Source organism: Mauremys reevesii, linkage group 8 (genome assembly GCF_016161935.1).
Source record: "Mauremys reevesii isolate NIE-2019 linkage group 8, ASM1616193v1, whole genome shotgun sequence".
In the NCBI taxonomy this organism is placed as follows: domain Eukaryota; kingdom Metazoa; phylum Chordata; order Testudines; family Geoemydidae; genus Mauremys; species Mauremys reevesii.
The window spans coordinates 103927353-103940510 of record NC_052630.1 but is presented as its reverse complement, the minus strand read 5'-3'; the positions used below and the strand labels follow the sequence as shown (position 1 = coordinate 103940510).

The following is a 13158-nucleotide window of genomic DNA, read 5'->3' as shown; positions in this document are numbered from 1 at the left end:
TAAACCCATTACATAGTGTGCGAGCTAAAATTAATGTAAAGTGGGTCCTTTAAGAAATATAGCACCCTGCATCAGACCCTTTTTTGATTTAAATAAACTCCTTTGTAAAGTGCCATGAGATCTATGGCTGAGAAGTGCTATATAGGGGCTAGGTATTATTATCCCCATTTTACAGTTGGGGAAACTGAGGCATAAAGCATGAGCATGGCTTGCCCAAGATTAGAATCATAGAATCTCAGGGTTGGAAGGGACCTCGGGAGGTCATCTAGTCCAACCCGCTGCTCAAAGCAGGACCAAACCCAACTAAATCATCCCAGCCAGGGCTTTGTCAAGCCTGACCTTAAAAACCTCTAAGGAAGGAGATTCCACTACCTCCCTAGGTAACCCATTCCAGTTCTTCACCACCCTACTAGTGAAAAAGTTTTTCCTAATGTCCAACCTAAACCTCCCCCTCTGCAACTTGAGACCATTAGGATACTACGTATGTACTGCAGCTTTCTCCAGTCTAGTTTTCTCCAGGGGTTGGGGGAGAGACTCCTCTAGCTAGTTGTTCCCGGTGAGTTCATTAGCATGGAGCTATGTTTTGCCAGATGACAGATGGACAGATGAGGAGGTGGTGCATCATGGTTTCAGTCTGCTGACGGCCCAGGATTTGCTTAAACAAATTCCTTAATGCCCCCCGCTCTTTCTCCCCACTGAGGACAATTATTTCCAGAGAAGGTCACTATTTGTCAAGGAAACTGTTGCTTTGATAAAATACGGAACTTCTCCCAGGGAAAAGCCTTGGTGTAAGAGTGAAAGTGAAGTGGACGCCGTAACAATCTCTGACATCACAGATTTAGGGTTTGTAATAACAAGGGAGCTATTTACAAATGTAACAAGAACGGGAATGTTTTGGTGCCTCACTGGCTAGGGGTGTGTGTGTGTTCATGTCACTCCCTAGTGGCTGATCCACTTATGGGATAAATGCCTACTACTGCTACTGTAACCCTCTGGTTAAGTGTTATAAGGCCTCCTCTGTGCCAGGCCCCGGAGGAAATCCTTGCTACGTTACTCAGCTGCCGGAGGGCTGGCTCTTTTGCCCAAGATGTAGCAGCCCAGGCTTTTGGCTCTGTAGGATCCCGGTTCAAATCCCGCTGTTGGCCACCCTGAGGGGGAACATGCTACCGTCTAGCAGAGTCGCTCCTTTAACCCAGGGGGTAGAGTCCTAGGCTAGAGGAGAAACTTTGGGCACCCCCTGCACAGCTGGCCCCAGGAACAGCTCCTAGCACAGGGGGAGAGTCTAGTGTGATGTAACCACACGTGTGCAGCTGTCAGGACTCCCCTGTGTCATGGTGGCTGCTGGCTGCTCTAACAGGCCCTGGGCAACTGGCATCGCTTACATCATCCTTCGGGCGGTATTAAGGTGCACCAGGGAGATCAGGCGGCCGCGCAGTCAGCCGAGGATTGGGGAAGCACCAAGGGGTCCTTAAAGTTACCTGTGCCCTCCGCCTAAGTGCGTGCCCCCTGCTGCCACTGCAAATTGGAGCCGTCCGGGGAAACTGACCAGCCTCGTTCCGTCGCCCTGCGACGTGCGAAGAGCCCACAAACGGCACAATGATCTAAAGCCAGGGAGGCTTCAAAACGCCCAGGATTTGTCCCGTGGGGGAGCTGAGAGCCACTGAACCAAACTGTGAACCCTGTATATGAAGGGAACCACTTCAAGCCAGGGGAGTGGCAGCCCCCCCAGCACCTATGAAAACACCAGTCAGCTCCAACAGCCCCTCCCCCCCCGCACCTGTCAAAGGTGTGAAAGGGCCAGCCCCTCGTGGGCTCGGGAGGCGGCAGGGAATTCCACGCTTTGGATGCCTTGGGAGAAGGGACGGCATGGGCTGCTGGACACGACCCGGGCTGCTGCAGGACACAGCAGGCTGGGAGGCTGAGCGCAAGACTGCGGGACGAGTGCAGGGAGCAGCCCAAATCCTTTGAGGGACAGGACCCTGAACCAGCCCTGTGGCAGTTTATTCCTGATAAAGGTGTTGTGGGGGGGGGGATTTCTGGGTAAATTCCTGCCTCACCAATGGCTGCAGGGAGGGTCTTCACCCAATTGCTAATCTAGTCTGTACCTCACTCCGCATCGTCATATTTGAGCATATTCTCGTCCTGCAGTAGGTTATGTGACTGACCTCCGTCCCGCGTGTGGTGAGCGGGTGTGGGGCACTGCCTGCTTTGGGCAGGCTGGTTTGATTCTTTAAATATAGGTGCTGCTGTACATTTATGTCAGGGAAGGCAGGTCAAAGAAATGCACCTTGCATTTGGGGTGGAAGCTGGGGGCGTTGGGATGGTGCCCAGTTCCTGTGGGAGTTCATCCCACCCTCGTGAACTAGCCCACAAGGAATAGTGCTCTGTCTCCCGCCCCGCTGAGCTTTACCCCAAGGGGTGGGGATTTGCAATCAATTACTTCTCTGGGGAGCCCCTTCGCCCGCAATCTAGTGTAGCACAGAGAGAAACTGTTTATTATAGGGCCATGAATTTTCCATCAGCAATGGAACCGCTCTCACTCCTACACACCCATCTGTCTGGCTGTCTGTCTGTCTTTCTCACAGTGACTGCCTGTTTTCTTCATTCCCTCTGGGGCACCTGGCATTGGCCACTGTTGGCAGACAGGATTCTGGGCTAGAAGGACCTTTGGTCTGACCCAGTCTGGCCGTTATTATGGCTATAAGAAGCATTTCTGCCACAGGGGGCCTGTAACCGTCCTCCCCAAAAGATACGATCACTTTCCCCCCCTCCGCATTCCTTGTCTGATCTGCCACAAGGAATAAAACTCAGCTCTCCACATCTCAGCTCTCCTGGGGCTGTCTTTCATCTCAGCCCTTCCTCCTCCAGCGAGGGGGAAAACGCTCAGCTGGTGCCACCCGCCTCCGTCGTGCCAGCCCCGGAATTCCAACTGCCTCTCTTGACGGGGGTTGCGATGGCAGCGCAGGAGAGATCAGAGCCTGGCATTCATCAGTGGAGCAGCGCAGGTTGTTTATCCGCCTTAGGCAGAGGCCTGTCAGTGTCTGATCGCCGCAGCACAAGGGGGCTGCCGAGATCGAGCGATAGTGTCTGTGGATGGGATATGCTTGGCTTGTGCCTGACAGAGCCAGAAGCACAGACCATGCCAGCCTCACGTACAGCAGGGCGGAGGGCTGCGGTGGCGCTGGGTTAGGACAAGCAGCCTTTCAGCGCTACGTCACCCATTGCAAGCCAGCTGGGGAAGGGACAGCTACCCCTGTTTGATGATGGTTTGGTGGGTTCGGTCCGGTTCTGAGAGCTCTGCTGTGGTGTACAGGAATAGGGTGTTGACAGTCCAGCCGTGATGATGATGGCGATAAAACCCGTGTGGGACATTTTGGAGTGAGAAAGCCGTTGCACAGGGGCAGCCCCACTCTCTCGGTTGTGGAAGCCAGATTCCAGCGGCATGAGGGATCGTTAAGTCTGGGGACTTCCTTAGCTGCAGTGGGTGACCAGGACATCTTCTGTGCCTTGTCATGCTCTCTGGGCCCCACAGCACGCTGGTGAACCGCCTTCATGGCCGTTGAATCACAAATTCATTTCCTCCGCCCAGTCGGCCGGAACAGTCCTCGCATGCTAGAGAAAGGCAGTTTCCCATCTCGCTGGGGGCAAAGACCCATCGGCTACCCTCACCTGGCTTAGCCCGCTTGTTGAAGCGGGTTAGGGGGGTGTGGCTGCTGTCGCATGCAAACAGCTATTCGGAGCCACAGATGGGAGCTGGATGTAGGTGGGAACCAAAGCAGATGAACTAGTCCCTAAGGAGCATGACGCGTTCCTCAAACAGAGGTACTGCCCCTCCCTAGTATCCCCCATACACCCCATATCCCTTTAAATAGCTGGTGTGCCCTCCAATGCCGCTCACCGGGTCCTATGGTTTAGAAGCCTCCGTAAACCAGCCAGAGCAGCAGTAAATACATAATTAGGCCTTGACAGTTGCATATATTTAGTAAACGTGGATATAAATCAGCATCAATCGGAGCAGCATAGAGACTATCATGAACATGGGACCCAGGACTGGTGGGAACCTCTGGGGTCATCAAGTTCCATCCCTTGTTCTCACAGGCAGCCCCGACGCCAAATCCCACTCATTCATTTATCAAGCGCCGTCTTCAAACTGGTTCCGTTGTTGGCCCCCACTGCTCCGCCTGGGAGGTTGTTCCAGGACCTCCCTTCTCTGGTGGTTTAGAAACCTTCATCCTATTTCCAGCCCACAAGGATTCCTGGCCAGTCTACCCCCATTTGGTCATGAGCCAGTAGCTCTTCTCCCTTCCTGATGCCCACCCCCCTTGGTGTATTTATAGAGAACCAACAGCTCCTTCATGGCCCGGGCACCCTTTCGGCAGCGACACTCCAAAAGAGGGAGGCTGGTGTCCTTCCATGGGGAGGTGAGCCCCATCCTGTTTGGGGAGGCTTAGCCTCCCCTGGCCTCTTATTCCTGCCGCCCAAGGTGGCGATAGATTCCCCGCTGAGGCCGGGGATCTCACAGCAGGATTTCTTTGTGGCCTGCAGAGAGTTGGAAATGAAAGCTCTTCCTTTCCCCAGGTGCTCAGGCTGCTGTCAGCCGGGTCTGACGAATGTGGCGTTACTCCGGTAGAGATGAGCTGCTTGACAGTGTATCATTTTGGACGTCTTTTCCCGTCATGTCTCATCAAGATCAATCTAACCCGCGATGCGGATAATGCGATATAATGAATCGCTGCAGATGAAAGGCGCTTTAAAATAAACCCACCGACACAATGTATTTCTCGTCAGACTGAATCCTCTGTTCTCACTTTGAAACCACAGCAGGGGAGCAGTCCAGCTTCCTGGCATCTGACCACTTTTATGCTCTATCTGGGCACCCTGTGCCCCTGGGCAGCAAACAAATTGTTTTTCATGCACCTGCCCCCCAACAGATCCAGGCAAAATAATTTGTAACACATTGTTTATTCAGCGAATTCCCCCTCTTCTTCTGTTGGTTAATTATCTCGGCACAGGTCACGATTTTAATCAGACATAGTCTTTGTTCAGCCTTCGCCAAACAATGTCTCGGTCCATTGTTCACTCACAGTCACTCCCCCGGTGAGCATTTGGTGTCTGAAATTTGAGCTGTTTTGAATGGTGTCGTAAGTCACATGATATGTTTCTCTCCTCTGATTGGAGAGCGTAAGTCTTCGAATCAGGGTTTTGGTGTGAATACTCATGGTGGCCAATTGAAAGGAGCATTTAGCAAAGAGTCTCTGATGGTCACCTCAAATGGATTTCAGAGTAGCAGCCGTGTTAGTCTGTATCCGCAAAAAAAACAGGAGTACTTGTGGCACCTTAAAGACTAACAAATTTATTTTAGCATGAGCTTTCGTGAGCTGCAGCTCACTTCTTCGGATGCATAGACTGGAACACACAGACAGGGGATTGTTTTCTTCTCTTTCAAACGCTCCTGCCAAAGCGCAGGGTATGTCTACATTTAGAGCTTCCCAGTTCGAGAGACACACGCGTGCTAGTGCTCATAGAATGTAGCCACGGCAGCATGAAACTAGCCACCCCGACTACGTGCCTGTGATCTCAGATGTGTATGTACTCGGACTAACTACCCCCTCCCACCAGTCACGTTGCTGCAGCTACACACAGAGATGCCTCCTCCAGCTGGAAATTGCTGCCCCAGCTCCAAGTGTGTAGACACACCCTTAGAAGGTTCACGGGAAGCGAACACAAAAGGGACATGAATTTGGCCGATATGAATTTGTTTCATGATATTTGGGAGGACTGTTCTTTTTATCCCAGTGTTCAACTCTCTAGGGCTTGGGTTGGTGTTTCTCTTTTATAGTTAGGATCACGTACAATGGATGGATGGAGGGATAGCTATAGGATTATGTATGAGGCTGGATGGACAGATACATAGATTATGTATGAGGAAGGAGGGATATATGGGGATAGATAGATGGAAATATGTATGGTGGTGGATATCTAGCTAACCAGCCAGCCAGATGATTCTGTATGGGGATGGATGGGTAGACAGATCATTGTTTGGGGACAGATTGCGAGACCGGCAGACAAATAGATACGGGAAATGATTGCTGAAATGGAAACTTTCCTTCATCACTACATTAAGGCCCAATCCTTTTCTCACTGAAATCAGTGGCAAAGTACTCACTGACCTGAACTGCGATTAGTTACCAAAGATACCTCCTTAGCTAACATCTCGCAATGCAATGACGTAGGCTGAAATTAGTATTCCTGGGGGAATTCTGTGCCACTGCGCAATGCAGACTTTGCGCAGAAATTAATGTTGGGCGTGCAAAATTTCCTTTCCCCTCGCCCCAGAAATGGGCTGCGGAGCCGCTGGACCCGGCAGAGGTGAGCTCGCAAATACTGTAGAAGACACTGCTGTGGGGAGGGGGAAGGAGCTGGAGGGTTCCTGGCAGCTGCAGTTCTCAGCATGCCCTGAAGGAAGGAGACAGTGTGCAGGAAACTACATACAAGCCTGGGAATCCAGCATCAGGCTGGTTTTCCCTCTGGATCCCTGGGCTCTGGAGGAAAGGGGGAATGGGTGTCGGGGCTGGGGGGGTCCCCATAGATGGGCTCTGGAGGGTAGGGATGCAGGTATCTGGGCTGAGGGGGCCCTCGGCTGGGCTCTGGGGGGAGGGGATGTGGGAGTCTGGGCTGCGGGTATGTGCCCTGCAGCTGGGCTCTGGGTGTGGAGGGGGCAGAGAAGCAGGAACTTGGTTGTTGTAGGGGTTTCTTTAACTCTGCTCCTGGGGGAATTTTTGTGTGTGTCTGTATTGTTAGAGACATGCTGGCTGACAGGTATTTTGAAATAAATTACCAAAGTAATTAAAAATGATGAGATTATATAGTGTTATTTTGACAAATAAAATCTGCAGACTTTTAAATATTATGCACAGAATTTTTAACTTTTGACCCAGAATTCCCCCAGGAATAAATTAGGTTTGCAATGTTACTTTGCCCCTGGCCTGTTGGACTGGCAGTGGACAACGTGATCATATTGCTAAGTTTTGCAGTCATTTTTTTTAGCATCTCAAAGAGACAATCACTTATGCTGCACAGAGACGGGACAATTCCCCTGTAGTACCCATGTTTCTAATTAGTTTTCTAAATACATAACAAGGTGCTGCTGCAGCAGTATGAATCTAGTTGACCTTTTGAGATGTAGAATGCACTTATTAAATGCCAAGCTGCTCTGGAAACATGCAGAGGATAATTTTCTTGACTCCCCTCTGTCAGGTTGGTTTTCTGAGTGACAGGCGCAGCAGAGGAGGGTGTTGTTCAGAGCCAGGAGAGTCAGGAACATGGGGTGAGAGAAAACAGCCTTCTGCCTGCAGTGAAATGCACTTCAGAGAGATTGTTAAATGAGGAATTGGAGGAGGACGTGACCTTGGTGTCTCACCATGCACCTGCTTCTCATACTCTTGAGGTAGGCTCCAAAGAAGAAAAACTATGGGCACACAAAGCAGATTCCTTGCAGGTGCATCCATTTTAAATATCCTAACTGTTGATTAATAGGCCACACTCATGGTTTGTTATGAAAATATTTCAGAGATCAAATAATAAACATATACCCCAAATAAAAGAAAAAACATAAGAGGACCAAAAAAGTGCCATCGTGGCTAAACGACAAAGTAAAAGAAGCAGTTAGTGGCAAAGAGGTACTCTTTAAAAATTGGAAGTTAAATCCTGAGGAAAATAGAAAGGAGCATAAACTCTGGCCAGTCAAGTGTAAAAGTATAATTAGGCAGCCCAAAAAAAAGAATTTGAAGAGCAACTTGCCAAAACCTCAAACTCACAGCAAACATTTTTTTAAAGTACCTCGGAAGCAGGACGCCTGCCAAACAATCAGTGGGGCCACTAAAAATCAAGATGCTAAAGGAGCACTCAAGGGTGAGAAGGCCATTGCAGAGAAGCTAAATTTAATTCTTTGCATCAATCTTCATTCACTGCAGAGGATGTGAGGGAGATTCCCAAACCTGAGCCATTCCCTTTCAGTGACAAATCTGAGGAACCGTTCCAGATTGAGATGTCATTAGAGGAAGTTTTGGAACAAATTGATAAATTAAACAGTAATAAGTCACCAGGACCAGATGGTATCACCCACGAGTTCTGAAGGAGCTCAGATATGAAATTGCAGAACTACTAACTGTGACATGTCACCTATCATTTAAATCAGCTTCTGTACCAGATGACTGGAAGATAGCTTATGTGACACCAATTTTTTTAAAAGGCTCCAGAGGTGATCCTGGCAATCACAGGCCAGTAAGCCTAACTTCAGTACCAGGCAAATTGGTTGAAACTATATGTGATGGGGTGGAGTAGGCCCTGGCTGGAGGTTTCGTGGTCCTGCCACACCTCACCCCACCCCAAAAAGGGCAGTGGAGAGTGTTCTCCAAGCTTTCTAAAGTGGCTGTGTGGGATGCCGCCAATCACAAGAGGCTGCGTGGAGCAGCCAGTCAGAGCCCAGGAGGCTAGTATAAAAAGCTGTAGGGGCAGAGTGAATTCAGTTCCTTGCTGGAGCTGGAGGAGCATGGATGGTGTGTGCCTGGCTGGCTGAGGGAGCTACAGGACCTTGGACAGAGCAGTGCTGGCAGAGACCCGGGGAGCGAGAAGGCCTTCTGGGCTGGCTGCTGAGACTCAACCAGGACAAGCCCTTGAGATAAGGGTGAGGAATCTGCTTGGGCCACGGTGAAGTGGCTCAGGGAATTGTACCAGCGATGCAGTTTATTTAAAGGGCTGCAGTGGACGGCTGCTGTCTATAGGATCCCTGGGCTTGGATCTGGAGTAGTGGGTGGGCCCAGATTCCCTCCCCGCCATTAGCCACTGGAGAAGTAGCATGGATTTTTGATGCACCCCAAAAGGGGGAACTGAACTCTTTTAATGGCCCAGCAGGCTTGCAGGAGCCAGAAAGGCCCTGAGAGGGTGAAGACATTGCCTCCAGGGAGGGAGCCCTGGGGCACCACTGTATACCAGAGCACAGACAATTTGAGAAAGCCTAGAAGGGGCTAAAATGATGTTGATTCCATATCTGTTTAAATGGCATCGCAGCATCTGCCATGGGCCAAGGATGCCACAAGATGTTCCAGCGAACACAGTTCTCCGGGTGGCTTGTAACGTCTGGAATAAAATTCCACCAACCAAGGGGTGGAGATGGCCCAGAGGCAGACTCCCTATTACGCGGGTTCATCGAGTCTGTTCCGGTGTTGGACTCTCAGGCCGTCAAGCCTTTGCGGTTGTGCAGGAACAGACAAAAAGGTGAACAATCGCTACGGCCGACTGTCTGGCTATGCGTTGAAGCAGAAGAAGGGTCCGAGAGACCGTTCGAACCAGGGTACTGCGATTGGCCCTGCTGGACTGATTGAGGAGTCATAGGGCTGCAGATAAAAAGCCATTACAGAAGGTGCTGAGAGAGGCCACTGTTGGACTTGTCCTCTGGAAATTAATTTGCTTTTAATTTCACACACAGACTTTGTGTGACTTGGCCAGAGGGCTGAGTTGCTGAAGACTCTATGCAAGCCAGAGTCTTGCCACGGTGGGCACTGGCAAGGGGCGAGCGCAACCCGGTTACACTAGAGTAAAGAACAGAATGATGATGAACAGGATTTGTTGGGGAAGAGTCAACATGGGTTTTGCAAAGGGAATTTGTGCCTCTCCACTTGATTGGAGTTCTTTGAGGGGGTCAACAAGCATGTGGACAAGGGTGATCCAGTGGATATAATCAGGGCCGGCTCCAGGCACCAGCCAAGGAAGCAGGTGCTTGAGGTGGCCAATGGAAAGGGGCGGCACGTTCGGGTCTTTGGCAGCAATTCAGCGGCGGGTCCCTCAGTCCCTCTTGGAGCGAAGGACCCGCCGCCGAAGAATGAAGCGGCATGGCAGAGCTGCCGCTGAACTGCCGCCGATCGCGGCTCTATCTTTTTTTTTTTCCCTTTCACTTCGCCGCTTGGGGCGGCAAAGAAGCTGGAGCTGGCCCTGGATATAATGTACTTGGACTTTCAGAAAGCCTTGACAAGGTCCCTCACCAGAGGCTGTTTAAGCAAAGTAAGCAGTGACTGGATAAGAGAGAAGATCCTCTTGTGGATCAGTAACTGGTTAAAAGACTGAACACAAAGGATAGGTCAGTTTTCAGAACAGAGCGAGGTAAATATTGGGGTCCCCCAGGGGTCTGTACTGGGACCAGTGCAGTTCAACATATTCATAAATGATCTGGAAAAAATGGTCAACAATGAGGTGGCAAAGTTTGCAAACGATACAAAATTACTCCAGATCGTTAAGTCCGTCACTGGCTATTGGCCAAGCTTGGCAGGGGTGCAGCAGCTCCAAGCTGTGGGTGTCCCTAGCTTCGGACTGCCAGAAACTGGGAGTGGATTGACAGCGGCTGGATCATTCGATAATTGCCCCTTGCCCCTGTTCCCGTGCCCCCGGCTGTGGGAGCATTGGCACAGCGATTAAAACCCAGGAGCTTGTTGCTGTGGTTCCTTGAGCTGCCATCCAAAGGCCTGGCTATTTAAGCTCAGAAATCCCTCAGCGTGCAGAGAAACCTGGCTCCCCAGATGAACAATGGCACCACTGGCTAAGTCGTGCGGTGAGTAGCAAAGAAATAATTTGCTTGGCTCAAATGTTGCTGCGAGGAAACCAAAAGGCTGCCCACGCGCAGCCTCCCCGAGAGAGTGGTGTGCGTGCTGTGCGGAGACAGGGATTAAAAATGCCTTGTGAACAATGCTACCGGGTGTTTACCAAACACTGGTTAGTGCAATGAGCGCTGACAGCCCGCACACAGGCTACGTGACCTCCCCGATCTCAGCTGTGAGCCGCCAGGAGGAAGCAAATTGCTGTCACGGCTTCCCCGATGAGACGGATCAAGGGAACGGAAGCGTGACTGTCGGAAGGCTGAAAAACAGTGGACAGCCCCGGCTAGCCACGTCCTGTACATCTGCAGCCTGCCTCTGTGTTTCCTGGCCCGGTACAAGCCCAGCGCCGCTCGGGAGGATCGGTATCAGCTGCAGTGTTAGCCTTCTAGTCAAATCCCACTCTGTGCTGAGGGGCCAACGCAGGGCCCTGGGTCTGTCTGCACCACAGGGTTAACCCAGGTGATGGGCACCCAGGCGTGAGCTGCCACACTACAACGCCATGTTAGCGTTTGCTCTCTGGTGCTGCCCTCACCTGTGCCTGTCTCTAGGGCCTCTGGGGCACATCCTGCCCAGTGAACCGTGGGAGAACCTCTCTGCCATTCTGGGCATATGGGAGGAATAATGGGGAGGCACTGGGAGGCCGTCAGCCCTGGAGTGGTTTAGCCTGAGTCCACACTGTGAAATTGGTGGGTTACCAGCCCCCGTGATAACCGCACCTGGGCTTTCAGCTAGCCCAGGCTGAAACCCCCCATAAAAGCCACCCCATAAAAGCCCAAGGTAACTTTCCAATAAAGACACACCCTAAGTGTAACCCACTGGCGAGTGTGTGTTACAGGCCCCCCCCTCTCTGTGCCCAGCGGGTGTGAGTTGGTAGAATCCAGTTGGAGGAATCCAGCCCATGCTTTTAACGCTGGCGGTCCCCTGTTCAAATCCTGGTGCGTCAGCTAACGTAGCAGTTATCATATATGTGCTGCAGCCTGTAGCTGCCCCCCTTCAGGGGACTGAATTCCACCCTCCATGGATGTCCCTGGAAGGCTTTGTGGTTCAAGGAGCTGCAGACACGGGGACATGTGACTCCTCTTCTCTTCCCATCTCTGCTACTGCTTGTCTAGCCGTTTGCCATGTGCTCGGCCTCTTTGTTTGTACCATGGGGATGCTGAGGCTCACCAGCCTCCGCTAAACACTGTGGGAGCGATGGAGGAAACAGGGCCCAGCATGACTGCTGTGAATGTTGCAGTCGTCCGCATTTCTATCTGCAGCACGGCCACAGAATCTGCTTGTTGCATCCAGTCCCCTTGATGAATGGCAGGCTGCTTTGGAGAGGCTCTTCCCGGGGAATAGATGGGTCTATTGCAACTGCTGTAAACGATGCATGAATGGCACAGTGTGCTGTACAAATACATTTAAGCAGCATGGCATGAGTTTCTGTGTGATCCTGCCCAGGGCGCAGCATATTTTGTAAGGGACGGGGCTTGCTTAGACAATCTGGGCTTGGCAAGAAGGGTAACCTTGTGCTTAAGGCACTGAACTGCAACTCAGGAGCTGTGGGTTTAATTCCCACCTCTGCCACAGACTTCCTAGAGGACCGTGGGCAAGTCACTTAATCTGCCTGTGCCTCAGTTTGGTGGTCTGCTTAATAAAGCTAGTAACACTCAGCAGTGCTGACTCTTGCAAGTGTATTGTGATAGCTGGTATTTCGCTTAATGTCTCAGCTCCTGGAGACAAGTGGCGGTGCACGAATTTAAAACCAGAACATAACAGCATGTTTCCCAGCCCTCCTGGTTACAGAAGGAATCTTGAAGACATGACCCCAGCACACCATGAAGGCCTGGAAGCCTGCAGGCAAAGAAAAAGAGCCCCCCCCCCACCTTTAAAACTCTTCTCCTGATCATAGAATCATAGAATATTAGGGTTAGAAGAGACCTCAGGAGGTATCTAGTCCAACCCCCTGCTCAAAGCAGGACCAATCCCCAACTAACTCATCCCAGCCAGGGCTTTGTCACGCTGGGCCTTAAAAACCTCTAAGGAAGGAGATTCCACCACCTCCCTAGGTAACCCATTCCAGTGCTTCACCACCCTCCTAGTGAAATAGTGTTTCCTAATATCCAACCTAGACCTCCCCCACTGCAACTTGAGACCATTGCTCCTTGTTCTGTCATCTGCCCCCACTGAACAGCCGAGCTCCATCCTCTTTGGAACCACCCTTACGGTAGTTGGAGGCTGCTACCAAATCCCTCCTCACTCTTCTCTTCTGCAGACTAAACAAGCCCAGTTCCCTCAGCCTCTCCTCATAAGTCATGTGCCCCAGCCCCCTGATTGTTTTTGTTGCCCTCCGCTGGACTCTCTCCAATTTGTCCACATCCTTTCTATAGTGCGGGGCCCAAAACTGGATGCAATACTGCAGACGTGGCCTCATCAGTGCTGAATAGAGGGGAATAAATAATCACTTCCCTCGATCTGCTGGCAATGCTTCTACTAATGCAGCCCAATATGCCATTAGCCTTCTTGG

At 51.2% G+C, this 13158-nt stretch overlaps 1 long non-coding RNA gene across 1 annotated transcript; it reads left to right on the top strand.

Moving 5' to 3' along the window:
• The first annotated feature begins 2935 nt into the window (after positions 1-2935).
• LOC120369879 lies at positions 2936-4777 on the top strand. The gene is made up of 2 exons (XR_005583481.1): positions 2936-3005; positions 4587-4777. It is a non-coding gene; the product is annotated as an uncharacterized LOC120369879 (long non-coding RNA).
• Positions 4778-13158: the final 8381 nt, after the last annotated feature.